Source organism: Protopterus annectens, chromosome 1.part1, assembly GCF_019279795.1.
Source record: "Protopterus annectens isolate FY-2018-M chromosome 1.part1, PAN1.0, whole genome shotgun sequence".
NCBI lineage: Eukaryota > Metazoa > Chordata > Ceratodontiformes > Protopteridae > Protopterus > Protopterus annectens.
In genome coordinates, this window is record NC_056726.1 from 962,766,962 (window position 1) to 962,786,097 (window position 19,136).

Consider the following 19,136-nt stretch of genomic DNA (forward strand, 5'->3'; position numbering starts at 1 on the left):
GCTTTATGTGTTGCTACTAACCTGGAGGTGTGGGTGTCCTTTATGAATATGGACACTCCCCCTCCCTTTGTGGTTCGGTCCGGGTTTTGGGGCAGAAAAGCATGATACGAGGTATAGCCTGGTAGCGCTGGGGTGCTCTCAGGAGCCTTGAACCAGGTTTCAGTTACTGCACAGATGTCGATGTTCTCCATGCTGAGGAGTGCATCAAGTGCCTGCATCTTGAGATTTAGACTTCTGGCGTTGAGCAGCATTACCCTTAGTTTTTTTCCATTTTTGTTTTCTAAGGAGGTGGGTTTGTCTTTTGAGCTTTGCCTAAAAAAGGCACTATGGGGGTGGCAAGAGCCTTAGCCAATATCCGGAAGCCCAGTGGTGACAGGTGTAAGCCATCCCTTGCGAAGCAGCGTGGCTTGTCCAACATATCATCCCAGGCAGACAGACATTGGATCCCCTTGGAATGACACCAGTACTCAAGCCAATTGTTAAAGCTGATCATCTTGTCTTTGTATTGTGGTATCATTCTTGGTGAGGGCAGGATGCTGCTCAGGGTCAGGGTCATACCAGCCTGGGCTACATAATCGGAGAGCTCCTCTATGTCTCTTTTCATGTAGTACAGGGAGGTACGTCTCAGGTCATTCACACCAGCATGGACAATGACGGAGTCATATTTGTGCTTGCTTTGGAGTGACCTGAGTGGTGTGTTATGTGGCGGATCCTAGCCCCCGATAGACAGCTCATAGTCACCTTCTCCTTGTTCAGCCTGGTCAGTGGGACATCAGTGTGTCTGACTATGGAGTCACCTATTACTAGTGTATCAGGCAAGGTGTTTGGCTTTAAGGGCTGCGATTGGTCGACACACTGATTTATTGAAGTATGTGTTGCATGTGTTTTGTTTTGAGGTGGTGGATTTTTGGATGCCTGCTTTGGGAGCCTCTATTGTTTTGGTAAGTTTTTTATTAGAGCCTCCGAGTATGTCTTTGTGTTTTATGTGTTTGGTTTGCAGTTGTGGTAGGTCTATGTGGGACTGGGATTGTTGTGTGTGTGGTTGCCATCTCCTCCTGTCTGGTCATGCCAGCCCTGGGTTGAGAGAGTTCAGCCTCCAGTTTGGCTATATAGTTGCATCTCTCACATGTATTTGTGTTTGTTGGGAGGAGGAGAGGGTTGTCTGTGTACATGAGACAATTGTAGCATTGTCTCAAGATGCCCAGATTGACCAGCTGAACTGGAGACGACGCCAGTAATCTACCACTCGACATGCTAGAACAGTATAAGGGAGTGGTATACCTTTAATGGAAGTTGGTATTCACAGGGGTGGTAAGTAGATGTAGTGCTTTACTTAGTACGAGAGTGCTTACTTAGTAGAGAAGTATTGAGAACAAGTGCTAGGCTTGTAATACAGTGAGTAGTCTGGTTATACTAAGAGTAGAGCTTCCTTAAGGGAAAATTTGAAGAGCAGACTTGGCGGAGCCAGAGCGCAAAGCCGTGCAAACGTGGATTTTAAACAGTGAACTACAAAAGAGGTAGGAATGGTCCCAAACAACCAATTACTACAGCTTCTTGTGCTGAGGTCATTTCCCCCAAGGACAGGTAGGCTGCTCAAGGCTCCCCACTCCCACTGGTGAGCAAAGAAACTTCCTTCTATCCAAGTAAGGTAATGGACAACACAGGAACTACACCACAGCCCAGAATACAGCAATGCCTGTATACTGGTCTAAACTAGTCGAAGAAGGCGGGAAAACAAGGATTATTTTTTTGTTTTTTTTGGTAGAAACACACAGAAAATGCAGAGACAGTGATAAATTAGTTACACAGGCTAGCACACTTTAGTGGGCCGTCTCCACAGTTAAATTAAACAAACAAACAAGCAAACTTTCAATCAAATTCGACTAAAATGTAACTTTAAGTGCAGATTTTAAAATAATGCAGCAATCAGATAAAAAACAGTTCAGGCTAGTTCAAGGTAAGCTACAGAAGCTATTTCAAGTGAAAAAAAAGCAAAGATACTTAAATCCAGAAGGTAGTCGCTTTTTTGAGGTCCTTGCTGCTAGGACCACTCTGTAAACCCACGTGGAGCTTGTCTGAGCAGTATAGCCAGAAAAAAACGCCCAGAGGCGGATTTTAAACAGTGAACTACAAAAGAGCTAGGAATGATCCCAAACAACCAAAACATTGTTGCTTGTGTTTGGTTTGATGAAGGATCACTTCCACTGTCTAGATGTTTCCAGTGGTGCACTGCATTATGATACTGAAACATGCAGTAAAATATTTGCTGTATGTGCAGTATTACACCACATGTTGGCATTCAAATAAATACAACAGGGGATAGATACTCAGGAAAAAATCTCCAAGAGTCAGTGGCCAAGGAAGTGGCTGTTGATGAGCCCATGGAGGAGCGGGCTGCAGGGTTTGACCATACATGGTAGGGGTGGACACAGTGGGTTGCCTTACTGTGTGCACTAGATAAGAGGTGGTGTCTGGTATGCACCTATGGGTCAGATTAAACATAATATGCAACAGCAACAATGGAGAATGCAATACTACAACAAGACTACATTATTATCATTTATGGATAGGCCACCCTGTGTATCAGTCACTGGATAACAGGTAGTAGAGTCCTGAAAGCAGAGCACAGTTTTCATCATATACACATGTAAGAAGGGCCACAGTGACAGATGTCAAGAAAGGGTAGTGCAAGTTTGTGTGTGTGTGTGTGTGTGTGTGTGTGTGTGTGTGTGTGTGTGTGTGTGTGTGTGTGTGTGTGTGTGCACGTGCCCGCAAGCATGTGCATACGTACATGGGGGAATGGTCTAATGCTGTCAGTGAATGTATACCTCCTGGTCTAGTGAGTTTGGGGAGCCATTAAAACTGATAAGCAAAGGAGTGGCATCTTCAGTGTGGTTTACTTGGGCAGAAGTGGGTGATACTGATGTTTCTGTATGAGTCTGCATGGACACAGCTTCAACAGATCATACAGCACTGTACCTGGATGTGATGGAGAGGTCTTAAGCACCCACAGGAGATATATACTCTAACCGTGTACATCCTCGTCAATGAGTGTGCCCTCTCCAAGGAATGTCACAGGCACAATCCACAGCATACACACAGGATGGAGTGCTCTATAAGCATTAACAGTCTGATGTACTACGGATGGTTTCAGCATGAACACCCCATTTGCATTCATGTGCCCTGCATGCTCTCAGCACTGGTTATATATGTGGAGGTGATGGCACTATTGGATTTGTCTGCCTCTGTATAATGGTACTGCACATATGGTGAGTGATGGCCATGGAGGCATTCAGCTTAGCAGGTGGTATAGTACCAAGGGTGTTGCCAGCTTCCAGTATGCTGACCCCTCCCAATGTTCAATAGAGCTGGCAGTAACCAAGAATGTCTTTGCCACTGGAGAAGAGGACACTTCCTTAGCTGAAGAGTCAGCCATCTTCTGTCCTACTGTGGTATCCTAAACTGAGAACTGGTTTGCATGGGCACAGGACCTGTGTCCATAGAAGAGGAAGTTGACATGGCTATCACATTACCTGTGTCTAACATCACCCCTGTGATCCCAGCTGTGCCACGATATGTCTGTCATGATCACTGGGCTCAAACAAGCCCTTGACATCAGGCATGCCTGCACCCAAGGTGGAGGACCCTGACAATGAAGTACCTATGAAAAGGCATAAATGTATTCAGGTATACAAATATTCTCTTTTTCCAGTATCTACAGCTTAGTACAAGAAAACTTGTATAACTGAGTGCCATGCAAAATGTAAAGTCAACATTCTTTTGTGCAAACTGATACTGCTGCTGTAGTCCCAATGTGCCCATTACAACAAAATAGCCATGCCCGTTAGTTTTATGGGTCTAAGTCAGGCAGGTTACGTGGATTGCTCTATCTATGAAATGATACAGTCCTTGGACATCACCAGCCAGTACATGAAGTGATCAGTGCCATTCCACTCCAAGGTGGTGTCCTCCACTGGGAATAGTAAGCCATCATGCTAACCCAGACAGTGATGAAAGGAACTCCTCCATATTGGTTAAGAGTGGCTCTGTTGACATACCACCAGCTGTGGCCCTTTACTCTTCTGTCAGGTGGGTTGTCTTTCTGCATGCATGAGCAAACATGTCAGTGACTCTCCATTGCACCTTTTCCTACATTCTGTTGTGGCCACCGACAGCTATCCCTTGATTCACATAGTCCCACTAGACCCACTTCTGAAAATCATGGTCTGCTCTATCATTCAAGAGCATCTGATTACCCTGTTCATGAAGTATCCGCATCCAGATGCCATTCTGTGCTGGGGAGAACTTTTTCCTCCTTCTCACTTTTTAAGACATGTCCACCTGTTTTTTTAAAGAAGATACATGTAAGACAGTGCCATGTTATACATGTTACACCCATATCTCAGCACCATGCCAAAATATCCATTGTTGCCATGGATTGAGTTATATCTCACCCACAATGAGCCACAAGCTGCATGTTTAGCTGCCTGTCATTTGGCAGCAGTCAGTATGAGATGATACTAGATGATGCAATGACTCACAACAGCAGGCAGCATTAACTTGCAAAAGAAACTATGTGTAATCACAGGAATATCTGGAGCATGTCATGTTTTCTGTGTGTCTGTGGCCCACAGCAGAACACATGCTGCCTCCACTTGAAGTGTGGATGGGTATAAGTGTGCTTTCTTTTAGCCTGCCTGCCCCCAGTACTGTGAAAGGGCTACAGGATGCAGCAGTGGAGTTAACTGTCAATGTATTTCAACCACATTACCAGTGACATACATCATGATTGTCAGCCACAGTGTGTCTGACCCATGCGCATACACAACTAGTGTGTGACCCCTGTCCTTAGTATCTGTGCAGCACAACAGTAGGCTGTGGCCTACAACAGAACAACTGGCAGAATGTCAGTGAGATCCGCCTGGTATTACCCACATAGGGCTTCCAACATGGGTATGTGTGGAGACTCAACCTCCATAAGTCCCAACTGAGGTATACAGCACAGTGGTATAGAGTCATTATAAAGTAGCCTATAAAAGCTAGACAGACCTTATGAACATCATCTCTGAAATTAGTTCCTGAAACAGAAAAGAAAACTGGGTTTGCTGCAATCTTCTGTAGAACATTAACAGGCCAGCATACTTAGGCAACTGTATAAACACACTTCATCTCACAGCCATAGACTACCAAAGGAGGTGATTTGGAATGTTAGGTGGACACACCATTGTTAGAAGTCAATTCATGGAGGCCTGCAGACTACATGGTCCATTGCAATCAGATTCTTACTGACATAGTTTAAAAAATCACCCCTCACTGGTAATAATTAGTGATATTATGTGACTGGCCACTTTTCAAATAAACACATACTATACAAAATTCTCACACTGAATAATGCCTTCTGTACAGCAATCTCTCTTAGAGCATACTGCAGGATATATGGCAACACATAGCAATTACATGCAATTATACAGAACACTTAACAACTAAATTATGTAAACAGTATGATACACACAGTCCTTGATCAAAACACAGGGCCTATGCGTTGCACTTCCTACAACACACCTCAAACCTTCCAGAATGGCACTTAATATCATTAAATATAGCACATGCAAATGTCATACCATCTCAAACTCCTTCCCAAGCTAAAGTATCATTTAAGTCAACAACCAATGTACACCTTAATAAAATTTACAAAGCTGTATCTTAATATTTGCAATCAGTAGATCCCATTAACTTACCTTATGTGTACTACTAATTGCTGCACAAAGTAGAAAGTTGCTCCAGTATAGGTCACTGTACAATTTGTTTTTACACAATGTAGCAAATTCTGTAGTGCAATGAGCAAAGAAATTGCTGCATCTGTTTTTATTATGCAGTTTTGAGCCCTATAGCATGATAGTTTTTCTAATAAGCCTATTTAGAGTCTGTGTCTCTGCATCACACTTTTATTGTATAGCACACTAGCAATGGTATGCTACAGGGCTTGTTAGACATTGTGCTCTGACATAAGTACTTGTAAAGTGCAATGCACATGTGTGGGTGGATCAGTTATACTGGAGAGAACATTTGTTAATGTATTCTTTCATTATTTATTTATTTAATATGTGTTTATTGGGAAAGTCTGACTGGGACAGAGCCAATACTCAGTGGAGGCCCAGGAAGAAATGCTCCAGACAAGTCCTTGGAATGTAGGAGGAAACTGGAGCACCCAGAGAAAACCCGTGCGAAAGCAGGGAGGACATGCAGACTCCACACACAAGGCACCCCAGCCAAGAATCAAACCGAAGAACCTCTTGCTGTGAGGTGACAACACTAACCACTGTACCACTGCACCAGTTATGGCCCATAATGGTGCAGAAGTGCAGATATGGAAGCAAATGTGGTTACTGTACTGCTGTGACACTTCCTACATGCTACAGTTTACATCATCACACTGTCAAAGAAAAAATAACTTCAAAATGATCAACACACGGCAGGTTCAGGTTAAGGCACTTTAATCTTGCAGCAAGGAGACAAAAACGTGCTAATACAGAGTTTGTCTAACTAAAATCAGGAAGAGAAACTATTTTTATACATTTCTTACAAGGTATTGCCTACTAAGCTGACGTAATAAATCACAAGTTCTTTCAATATTATTTCACTGCAGCTGTTTGTCCATGCTGGCATATCAAGTTTACAAAAAAAAAACTTCCTAAGAAAAATAACATGGCCTTGATGACCACCGGTCTGATACAACTTCTCACTATGCAATGTTACCATTCAAGGTACTATGGCTAATTCGAGCACAAAGCAAGTACAGATTACAGTTCATTTCTTTAAGCAGTCTTTGTTTGATGTATCTCTTCTTTTCTGCAGCTGTGCATGTTCTCATAACACGAACAGGGCTGATTGTTCATATTCAATTACATTATAGAAAACAGTATTGTTCTATTCATTCACTATTCATTCATTTTCCTGACCTAGCAGATAATCACCTGCTTCTCAGTACATTTCCAAAAGGCATAAACATGAATTTTGCTGTGCTAGCAAATACTATGTCAGAGAGCATCTTGCAATTTTAGAAAGCATACTGCAGTTTGAAAAGCATCTTATAATTTCATACAGAATTAAGCTGTACATAAAATAGAATGAAATGTGTTAACCCTTTTAGCTTCTAATAAGCACTAAACATATACATTAATACATATTTTTCTAACATTTCCCCCCGTTAATACTTTTTATTCTATTTTCAAAAGCATAAACAATTGCTTCTTCTCCTAACCTCTTTCTATTCAGAATTTGCAGTTAAGAGAGTCATTCAGTTTAAACTTATGAAAGTGTTTAATTTTTCAGCAGTTCTTCAATTTCAGTACTTTGATATAAAGTCTCAGAAAATGACCTGTCTATAAAATCTTTGATCAATCATTTCATGCAAGGAATACTGCAGCAAACACACACTCGTAATAGGAGTAATCCCACACAAATGGCAATCAGGACATTCATTAGGATGCTACCCCACCCCCCCAAACAAATTCTGGAAAAAGTCCATCAGTGGGTTTGGGCCTGGTTTGGTCATGGCCGACACTTGCTGAATCACCTTAAGATGGTCGTTTATCTCATGCTGGTTGTCAGGAATATACGAACAGCACTCCTCTTTTATTAAAGCACACGTACCACCTTTTCGCCGCTAGGGTGAAGTCAAGAGCCATGCAGTTTTGAAGCACCACAGTTCTCATAGCATTCAGTTCATCAGTCATTAACTCGAGAGCAGAAAAAGTTGCATTACTCATTACGTTAAGAAGTTTGGACAGTTTTCTCAGCTCCCAAATCGATTTCACTGCACCATATGCAGGGGCTATACCTGCCCACAATATGATACTGTCACTCAAGTCCATGTGTGTCAGTTTATCTTTGTTTTTCACGGAATTATGATTTCTCCAGCCTGCTTCGATTCGTCCCACTGGATTGTTAGGCCTTCTGATTGGATTTCCGGTTTTCTTGGTGATCTCTCTGACATTTTGAATTCTTCCCTGAGGCAAAACTGCAGTGTGTCATATGGCCGGAACCAGGTAACCCAAAAAACATCTGCCAGACCAGTTCTCACATAACCATTTGTATGCCTTTTTCCCACAAACAAAATAACAATTCTCTACTTTAGTATTAATATACACTTGCCCTGCATGAAACATTTTCTTATCAATAATAGATAGTTGTTTTAAAAGAACAGGATTATGTTGTATCTCATCAATAGTCTTATGGATTGACTCAAGATATGAGTCATAGTTTACATCACAGATATAACCTGCATTATTGGCTTTGGTATAACATTTGTAAGGAATAGTCACATTACAATTACTCCAACCTACCTGAACAATATAATGTTTTGTAAAAACATACAATTTCCTTTTGTGTAACAGGCAGGTACAATGCTATTTTGTCTTGTGATTTTACAGTTGTAGTATCAAAAAGCAAGTTTTCCCAGGTCTCATTGACCCCTAGGGGGACAGCAGTCATTAATAATCCCCCGTATGCTGTTGGTATAGCTGTGCAGATCCAGCAATTTGAAACATTAAAAGTTTCAGCATACACATATTTAATTGCTTGGTAAGTGTTAAAGTTCGGATGCCAGTCTATGAATGATTCACATTTATTCAGTTCAGCTTGTGTGGCTGGAAAAAGGAAAGGCCACAACAAAAAGATTAATGTTATCAGTATGGCCAACAGAATGATCATGCAATACTTCTGAGGTTGTTCAGCATTTCTATTTGCTCCGTATCTGGTCATTTTGTTCTTGTGTAACAGTAACAAGTTTTTTGTCCAGTTCAAAGTTTTTTAACTAATTTACAGTGTGTCAGATGAATCCAGGATGCTCGCTCTGTGATCTTGACTGCAGTGGGTGTTGACAGTAGCACTTGGTATGGCCCTTCCCACATCGGTGTGGTCCAGTTCCTTCTCTTGATAACTTTCACCCAGACCCATGTGCCTGGGACTACTGCTGCTTCCAATGGTCTTTTTTGTTCTTTATCTGAAACAGAATTTAACTGCAAAAGTTGTTTATTACTTAAAAGTCATCTCATATACTCTGCAAGTGAACTGTCAGCCCCCTGGTCTGCAGGCATGAGAGGTTTCCACTGAGGTATGTAATATGCCCTCCCAAACAATATTTCAAAAGGAGTTAACCCCTTTGCATTTGGAACAGTTCTCATGCTCAACAGTGGCAGAGGCAGGCAGTGCACCCAGTTCTTCTGTGTCTCACCAATTTCCTAAGTTTGTTTTTCAAAACCCCATTATGCCTCTCTACTAATCCTGCGGATTGGGGGGGTGGTATGCACAATGGTTCTTTAAGAAAATTCTGAAATATCGACTCAACTGTTGTATGGTTTGATTTACAAAGTGTGTGCCATTGTCACTGTAGATCTTTTCCAGTATGCCAAATCTAGGAATAATTTCTTTAACAAGGACTTTTGCAACAGTAGCTGCATCTGGATTTTTGGTCGGAAAAGCTTCCACCCATTTGGAAAACATATCTATAATGACAAGACAACATTTCTTATTTTCACATTTGTTTAGTTCTATGAAATCCATACAGATAGTATGGAACGGGTATGGTGGTGTTGGGAAAATCCCTTGCTTAGGCTTCAATGCCCCTTGTGCATGATGCTTTTTACAAACATAGCATGCTGCACAAAAATTTTTTGTGTAGTTTGTAAATCCATATGCAGTGAACACTCGGTTCACTAACTGTACCATCCCCCCTGTTGAGACATGGCACTGCCCATGGCTCAACAAAGCTGCATATCTAAACAAGTTAGACGGCAAAATTGGTTTTCCTTCTTTGGAGATGTACAGCCCTTTCTCAAGAATTGCCCCTCATTTTGCCCATTTCTGTTTTTCTACATTTGTAGTAATTGTCTGCATTGTTTTTAACATTTCTAAATCTAAAATCTCAGAAGGTTGTAATTCCTCACTCAAAAGAAATACTTCTGAAGCTGAAGCTGTCTGCTTTGCAGCTATATCAGCTCTCACATTACTTTTTGAAATCCTATCCTTTTGCTTGGTATGAGCTACGCATTTACAAATAGCTACTTTCTGAGGTAACTGAATAGATTCTAACAAATCTAAAATAAATTGCGCATGATTAATTGGTTTACCAGTAGATGTTATCATTCCCCTATTTTTCCACTGTTGTGCAAAAACATGTACAGTAGAAAAAGCGTACTGGCTGTCAGTAAAAATTTTCACACATTTGCCCTTTGCCAAGGTACATGCCCTTGTTAAAGCAATCAATTCTGCTGTTTATGCAGATAAGTTGTATGGTAAAGACTTTGCTTCTAAAATCTCAGTATCAGAAACTACTGCATACCCCACTAGATTCTGTCCTGTAGGACCCCTTCTGCATGAGCCGTCCATGTAATATGTCACCTTGGCATCATCCAAGGGAACAACCATTAGATATTTTCTAGGCAATGTCTTTTGCTCAATCTCCTGTAGGCAGCTGTGTGGTGTGCCATCCGCAAGGGTCGGGAGCAAGGTAGATGGGTTTAAAGTTGTACATCATTCAATTGTTATATGAGGCTGGCTCAAGAGTATAGTCATACAGGAAAGATGTCTAGCAGGAGAAAGATATGCTACTTTTTCTTGCAGTAAAATGATTGTGACTGCATGAGGCACTCTCAATGTGAGAGGGTGGAACAACACTACTGAGGCCGAAGCCTGCACTGCCATTGCAGCTGCAACTACTGCTTGTACGCAGTGAGGCAGGGATCGCTCCACTGGGTCCAGCTGTGATGAATAATAAGCTATGGAGCGTTGCTTATCCCCATGCTGCTGTGTTAATATTGATGTCATGTAACCTTGTTTACAATCTACAGTTTGGAAAAAACGTTTATGATAGTTTGGTAATCCTAAAACTAATGAGGATGCTATCAGTTGTTTCAGTTTGCATAAAGCTGATTCTGCTTCTGGTGTCCATTGTAATAAATCTTGTGCTGCCATAGGCTTCTTGTATATCAAGTTGGTCAATGGAGCAGACTCCAAGGCATAGTTTGGAATCCAACTCCAACAGAAATTAGTCGTGCCCAGGAAGGACATCATTTCCTTCTTGGTAGTCAGTTTGGGTGCTTGTAAAACTGCTATTTTTCTATCTTCATCTAATGTTCTGCCTTCTTTGGATATTACATATCCCAAGTATTTAACCTGCTTTCTCCAAAGCTGCAATTTGTTTTTGTTTACTTTATGTCCTTGAGTAGCTAGAAATTGTAGTAATGCTATTGTATCTTCTTACATTCTTGCTGGGTGGGGGCTACCAGCAGGATGTCGTCTACATAAAGTAAAATTTGGCTGCCTCTTGGTGGGCTAAATCCGGCCAAGTTGTTTGCCATCTTGTGTGCAAATATTGTTGGGCTTTCACAATACCCCTGTGGTAATCACGTGTATGTATACCTTTTCCCCTGAAATGTGAATGCAAACCAATGTTGGCTGTCAGGGTGTATCGGTATCGAAAATAACGCATTGCTGATATCTACCACAGAGAAATACTTCTGTTGAGGCTTCAAATCATTCAATAGAGTGTGTGGATCTGCACCATAGGCGCTCTAGGTATTACTGCATCATTTACAACTTGTATGTCTTAGACTATACGCCATTATCCATTTGCTTTCCTAACAGGAAATAAGGGTGTGTTACATGGTGAATCGGGAGATTCTACCAGTACTCCTTCCTTAAGTAAAGCTGTTATTATAGGTTTGATTCCTATTTCTGCATCCTTCCTTAAGGGATACTGTCTCTTTTGAGGTCTGAATGCTGATTTTGTTGTAATAGTAACTGGTCCTGCTGTACGAATTAGTCCTACATCTGATTTCCCTGTTGACCAGAGAGTTTCTGGTATGCTTCGTAAAGCTTTTTCTTCCTGTTCTAGTAAGAGTGCTAATCAGCTGTCCTCGCTAGACTGCAAGTGTACAGCTGGGTGTGTCTGCATTATCCAATTTAACTTCTGTTTTTGTATTCCCTGTTCTGACAATTCTAACTCTGTTTGTTTCTCCCACTATGTGACTTTTTCTCCAAGATCTGCCCATTTCACATTCTTGTCTTTGGTTAAACTAACATGTGGTAATCGATTAGATTTATAGAGTGCAAAGAATTCCTGGGGCAATGAACAGCTAACTACACTGTTCCCTTCTGTGTCCCAGTACAGATTACGTAATACTAATCTGTTTGCATGTTTTTTAAACAGTTCTTGCTCATATTCCTTATCAGGTCCTGGTGTGCTACAATAATACAGAGTACAGTGCAACAAGTGCTCTTTATCAGTGTCAAGGGAGGGGGACTTACTGATGGCTACGTTCATCAGTTCTTCGGTTACTGCCCCTGGACCAGTTGTGACTAAGTCCTGGCTGTACCAATAAAATGTTTCACCCTCCGGTCGCACCACAAAAGTATCCATTTGTCGCTGTGCTTCCACACCCTGCATAGTCTGTACTACTGCTATGCCAAATATCTGCATAAGATCTCTGCCCAATAGGTTCACTGGGCATTTTGCAGAAACAACAATTTTGCTTTTCTGGGTCATCCCTGAAACAGGGTCAGTTATTGCTATGCTATGGGAGAGTGGCTCCCGATACAGCTGTCCATTAGCTGCTTTCACTAATATGTAGTCAAGTGATTCTGAATTTTCTGGTAGTTTAGAACTCGTGAAGTCCCTGAGTCACACAGGAATTTAACTTCCCTCCCCTCTACCAGAAGTGTAACTTCCGGTTTTGTGTCTGCTAAATAGAGCTCTAGGCTCAATAATGCCAAGTCCAAAATTTCACTTTCTTCACCATCTGTGATTTCTTGTACTTCCTCTGTTTCATCTATCACATTCTCTACTCCCTCTATTACATTTGCATTTGTCTTATCTTGGTTATTCCCTTCTAGTGATTCTTGACTATCATATAGTCAGTCCTCACCCTCCTTATCTTCCATGGCTGCCTTCTTGTTTTGCTTGCAATCCCTTGCCAAATGTCCCTTTTTTCCGCATTTAAAACATTCGCCCCTTTTCTTTCTCTCTTCAAACTCTTCTGATTGTTTATCAGATTGTTTGTTTCCCTGGGCATTTTTCTTGCCCTTTTTTGCGGACTGTACTACATAAACTTCTACTCCGTCTTCTACAGCAAATACTTGAGCTTTCTTTTTCTTTTCACTGTTAAAATGCCTTTCGGCATGCCTAGCATATTCATGTAGTGACTGTAATCTACTTGTACGATGGTCTACCATGTGCTTTGTAATAAAGTTGCTTATAGGCAAAATACTGCCTTTCAAAAATGCATTCTTTAATTGCTGCTCATATGGGGAATCATGTGTTTGATCTTCAGGTACCTGCATTCCACAATGGTTATTAAAACACTCTAATAGTTTAGCATAATATCTGTCAACAGTTTCACCTTCCTGTTGGATGCATTGATTAATGCAAGTCCAGTCTGCCCTAGGCTTCCATTTCTCAGAGATTCGGTCTGTTAGACCTTTCACTCTGTTATCCAATTCTGCGTTGCTATGTGGGAGTGGCTTGTGTTCTGTGTCACGGGGATTCCAGTTGCCACTGATCATGTGCCAATCTGGACCTACGATCTGTCTGACTACTTTTTCTACTTCCATTTAAATGATAGCTTAACCTCATGCCCTGTAAGTCTTCTAAGAATTTTCTAAAATTAACTTTTGGATGGGGAATTCCCTCTGTGGCTTTCCAGATGTCTTCCGGTGTCCACGGTCTATATACTAGGAGAGTTGGGTCCTGTCCTGCCTGCGGATTTGGTACTTCTATGAGTGGACATATCTCTTCTTCACTCACAGCTCATGAATTTTTGTTTATTTCATATAACTCAATATCTCGTCTTAAGTTACGTGTTCGAGACCTAGTCTCGATGGGATCTCTAACATTCGGTCCTGGCTTTGCGGTAACAGCCGGGTATAGCGGAGGTGGACCAGCTTATCCACTCGCTTCATATTCCGATGCAGGAAGCAGAGGGGGTAGAGGGGATGATGCTATTACCAAATTATTGTCTTCTTTATCTAGAAACATAGCTTTTGAATTATTACTTTTTTGTTCCCTACGGTTTGCTTCCTCAATCCACCTGTGTGCCTGAGGAAACCCCAATTGACGTTGCTTTTTTACCTGACCTTTTGCATCAGCTTTAAGCTGTTTGACAAGTTTAATAAGTGAGGATTTTTCTAATTTGCCATTAAATTCATATTTATTAACCCATTTTGTATAGTATCTAATATTGTCGGCACGCTGTGATTGCATATATTTTGCGTCTTCGATTAGCGGTGGGTTTTGGGAACTTTTTGTGCACTTATTACCCATATTGTTCTGATTGTTAAAAAATGTTATGTAACCCTTCTTATTCTCACGTGGTGCCACGATTTTCTGTTTCACAGTTTATCTAGAATAACTGTCTTACCTATTCTGTTTCCCTGATCTATGAAAAGACTGCAATCTTTCTGTCCCTGACTTGTACAAAACAAATCTCCCGACAGATATTTTCAATCAAGTCCCTGATCTAAAACAGAAAAAAGGTAAATCTCACCTTACCTGAGCCTCCGTGATTGACCCACTCCTGGTTCTTACAGTAACTCGTCCTCCAGTCGCAGATCAGAAAAGTGGCTGGCCTTTTTTGAACGACAATTCAGTCGGAGGTCTTTCAAAGCAGAAGAACTGATGTGGTTTCTTCCCTGTATGGTTTCATGCCACCTGGCCCATCTGACCTGAGGTGAAGTGAGAGTTTCTGGTCCGGCGGACCAATCTGTCAAAGGAAAAATAACTTCAAAATGATCAACACACGGCAGGTTCAGGTTAAGGCACTTTAATCTTGCAGCAAGGAGACAAAAACGTGCTAATACAGAGTTTGTCTAACTAAAATCAGGAAGTGAAACTATTTTTATACATTTCTTACAAGGTATTGCCTACTAAGCTGACGTAATAAATCACAAGTTCTTTCAGTATTATTTCACAGCAGCTGTTTCTCCAGATTTTCTGCTGGCATATCAAGTTTACAAAAAAAACTTCCTAAGAAAAACAACGTGGCCTTGATGACCACCGGTATGATACAACTTCTCACTATGCAATGTTACCATTCAAGGTACTATGGCTAATTCGAGCACAAAGCAAGTACAGATTACAATTCATTTCTTCAAGCAGTCTTTGTTTGATGTATCTCTTCTTTTCCGCAGCTGTGCATGTTCTCATAACACGAACAGGGCTGAGTGTTCATATTCAATCACATTATAGAAAACAGTATTGTTCTATCCATTCACTATTCATTCATTTTCCTGACCTAGCAGATAATCACCTGCTTCTCAGTACATTTCCAAAAGGCATAAACATGAATTTTGCTGTGCTAGCAAATACTAGGTCAGAGAGCATTTTGCAATTTCAGAAAGCATACTGCAGTTTGAAAAGCATCTTATAATTTCATACAGAATTAAGCTGTACATAAAATAGAATGAAATGTGTTAACCCTTTTAGCTTCTAATAAGCACTAAACATATACATTAATACATATTTTTCTAACACACACCATCCTGCTTTGCCATGTATAGTTACTCTGCAATGCAGTGGCACTGTGATATGTCACATTAACTAAGTGCCAAGTGTTGTGAGCCACATGTCAACAGCAGCAGCAACAATGTATGTAGACATAAGTCAGCTACCATATTCCTCTGGACTGTGGCTTGATAAATGGCCATTGCTTCAGAAGGCACTAAGGTAGCAGGGCTCTCAGGTAGTGCTCTAAGGAGTCCAAATCATTCTTTACCCTATGTGTAGAGTCTACCAGGAGTGCTTGTTTAGGGAATCCTATGAGGAGCCACAATAAAAAGGGGTCTATATTAGAACACCAAAGTCTTAAACCTTCGAATGCTCTAATATCGGCCCTATTCAGCGAATGCTTAAAATATCGAACATGCAAAATAGGGAATTTTTTCCCAGGGAAAAGATTTGCTGTTCCGAAACACATACACACAACACTAGCACCCCAAAAAAACAGCAATCCACACACATACACTTAAAATCCTACATCTAACCCTACACTAAACTGTACATACACTACTATCTATCCACTTACCTTAACCCAAACTCTAACCCTAAGGTCCGTCACTATCGCACACTCACCTCACCCGCATCCTAACCCTAACTCACCTACCCCACCCTAACTCTAACGTCCATCACAATCGCACACTTACCTGACTCGCGCCCTAACCCTAACTCACTTAATCCGTGCCCTAACCCTCACATCCACACAATCGCACACTTACCTGAACCCGACCTGTAACTTTCCACCACAGTGCTGAAAATAGCGAAGCGACAGAAACAGCCAACTGATTCTTTCCCTAGGAAAAAAGTCAGTGTTCTGCAGCTTCAATATTTTCAGCATTCGCTGAATAGGGGTCGATATTAGAACATTCGAAGTTTCAAGACTTCGATGTGCTAATATTGACCCATAAAAAGTGAATGCTTGGCTTAGCCTTTCCAGGGCAGTGACTGCTCCTACTGACATCAACCGCCCTGACAAGTAGTGTTAAGAATGCAGTCACATGAAGACTCATCAAGTATTGGCTATCATAACAACATTGTATTATTCAATGTTGTAATTATGTGGTGTAGCTGTCACACTCATATGTGGCACCAACACATACTACTGGAAAAACGCTCTCTGTTTAAGCTGGCATGATTCCCAACATGGATGGATAATGTTAATGTGTTCCATGTATTCATGGTTGTAAACATACACCCATCACATCATGGCATGTCTTGATAACTTACCCACTGTATCCAAGGCTGGTGACCCATTACCATCTCTAGACATTGCTATAGCCCAGATGGTCTTACAACAAGCAAAATATACATCTCCAGTATTTGCCATACTTCATCCCATTGAATGCCCATGCAAATGTTCATGACATACCCATGACATTCAGACATTACAGCTACTCTGTCCATTTGTGCATATCAGCAAATATTAAGGTGGGTGCCCACAATATGCAGACAGCTACACACGTTACCAGCATTGTCTTGAAAGCTGGTGGTGCAACACACTGACACGGTGAGCATTTTGGCCTGATTGGTTTGTATCAGTATCCGTGTAAACATAGCCTTTAATTGTCCCTGTCCCACGCAACATACCCACATGGGCACACCTCCACACACATACCTTCTGTGGTCTCTCCTGTCCAACAGCACGTTATAGACACTCGTGTCACACATGGCTCCATGAGGCTATTGCTAATATGCTACTGCATTTTTGCCAGAGCATCTTCCAATAGGTCCGTATCACATTTGCTGTTGACTAATTATCGTGATTCCTGGCATTTTTCATTCCATAACAGATGTTTCAGTCTTCTGTGTGTACCTCTGGGGTTAATAGTCAGACAGACAAAATATTAATGCTTCCATTTTTCATCTTGCTCTCTCTCTTTCTTTCTCGCTATTCAGCCTTTATAACTTATTTGATGTTTATCACTTTAGATTTCTCCATTTCTGCTACCCTTTTATGCAGTGTCAGCCATGCCTGTAGTGTGGCAGTGATTCCTAATCCATTGTCTTGCCCTGCTTTCTCCTGATGAGTCTCCATCTGCCTTCAGACCTGCTATTTCATCAGGAATATGACATGTGGTGGGAAGACAGCCTGGATGGCCTCTTGATGGTCTCTGGCAGTAGATCATTGGGGGGATGTTGCTGCATCTATTGATAACACCACTGGTAGGTTCTGTTATATTACCTAGCAGGAATTGGAAGAGGCAATGGCAGAGTTTGTGGACTGGTGGCTTGATGCCTCCATTGGCCACCTTATATGCCATCTGAGGCAGGACCCAACAGGGAGGACTGTCACAGATGGGACTGACCTTAGCCAGTGTCCAGTTCAAAGCAATGGTTAAGGGAAGTGGGGCACCACTCTATCCCCAGTCATGATTTTCCCCTTCCTTGTGTCTCACCTCCCCTTCCTGTTTGCATTCCAGACCTCCCAATTACCACTTGTCCTACCTCTGTCAGTATATGTCTTTCCATTGTCTACCCCCTCCCTTTGTGTCAACATCTCCCTGTTGTTCTTTGTCTGTGATGTGTGGTCCTCTGTCCCTGCTTACACCTCTATGCCTTCATTCCCTCCCTTGCCTTCCCACCCCTGGTCTGGCACTTATGTCTCTTATGGACAGAGCTAGCCTAGAAATACTTGAACACGCAAGCCCTAGCCTACATATACCCCTTAAAATAACCTTAGGATACAAAAACCTGTCAGAAACATTTGAGATGCATGGCTAGGTTTAAAAAGACCCCATGTGGTCATTGGCCTATTATACACCTATGAAAGTACAGTTGTGTAAAATCTTACCACAACAGTAGATATCCTTGCCTTTACTGCTGCAGTATTCTTAACATATGGGATTCCCAGCCATGGAAGCCTGACGTCTGGCTAGTCTACCAAAATCTGCTGTTGTTTTAAGGAATGCTGAATGTCACCCAAATGCTCCCCATGTAGCATAGGGCATAAAGGTGATGTGCAGGAATACCATCCTCAGACCTGTTTGCCCCAGTAGGAACACCAGTACCAGGAAACCCAAGGGGTACCCTATACATCCAGGAAGGAAAGGGACTAGGGGGATGGAGGCAGGGAGTGAGTGAATATTGCAGCGGTGAAGACAAGGACATCTACTGTTATGGTAAAATGTTACACAGCCATACTATGTCCTTACATTCACTGCTGCAGTGTTCATTACTTATAAGAGAGTGCCAAAGCTCAAGAAGAAACTTGGGGGGAGGAAGGAGCAGTAGAGCCCTCTAAGAAGCCATGAAGAATGAAAATAGCAAAAGCAGCTCTAGTTCTGGAGATACCACTCCAACTGGTAGTATTTGGTAAAAGTATGCACAGAAGTCCCGGTAGCTGCTTCAAGAACAGACTTAGTGTCTATGCCCTTGAAAAAAAGCACCAGAAGAAGCCACAGCTCTAGTAATTACAGAATAAGGAAGGCTCTTGCCATGAAAAGTGTAACAAAAAGAAATATCCTTTGAAATCTAAGAAGAAATAGTTTGCTTGGATACAACTTATCCTAAAGAACTAGAATGAAAATAAACAAATAATTAATCAGATTTTCTAGTGCCTTACTCTTATCCAAATAAAATCTGAGTT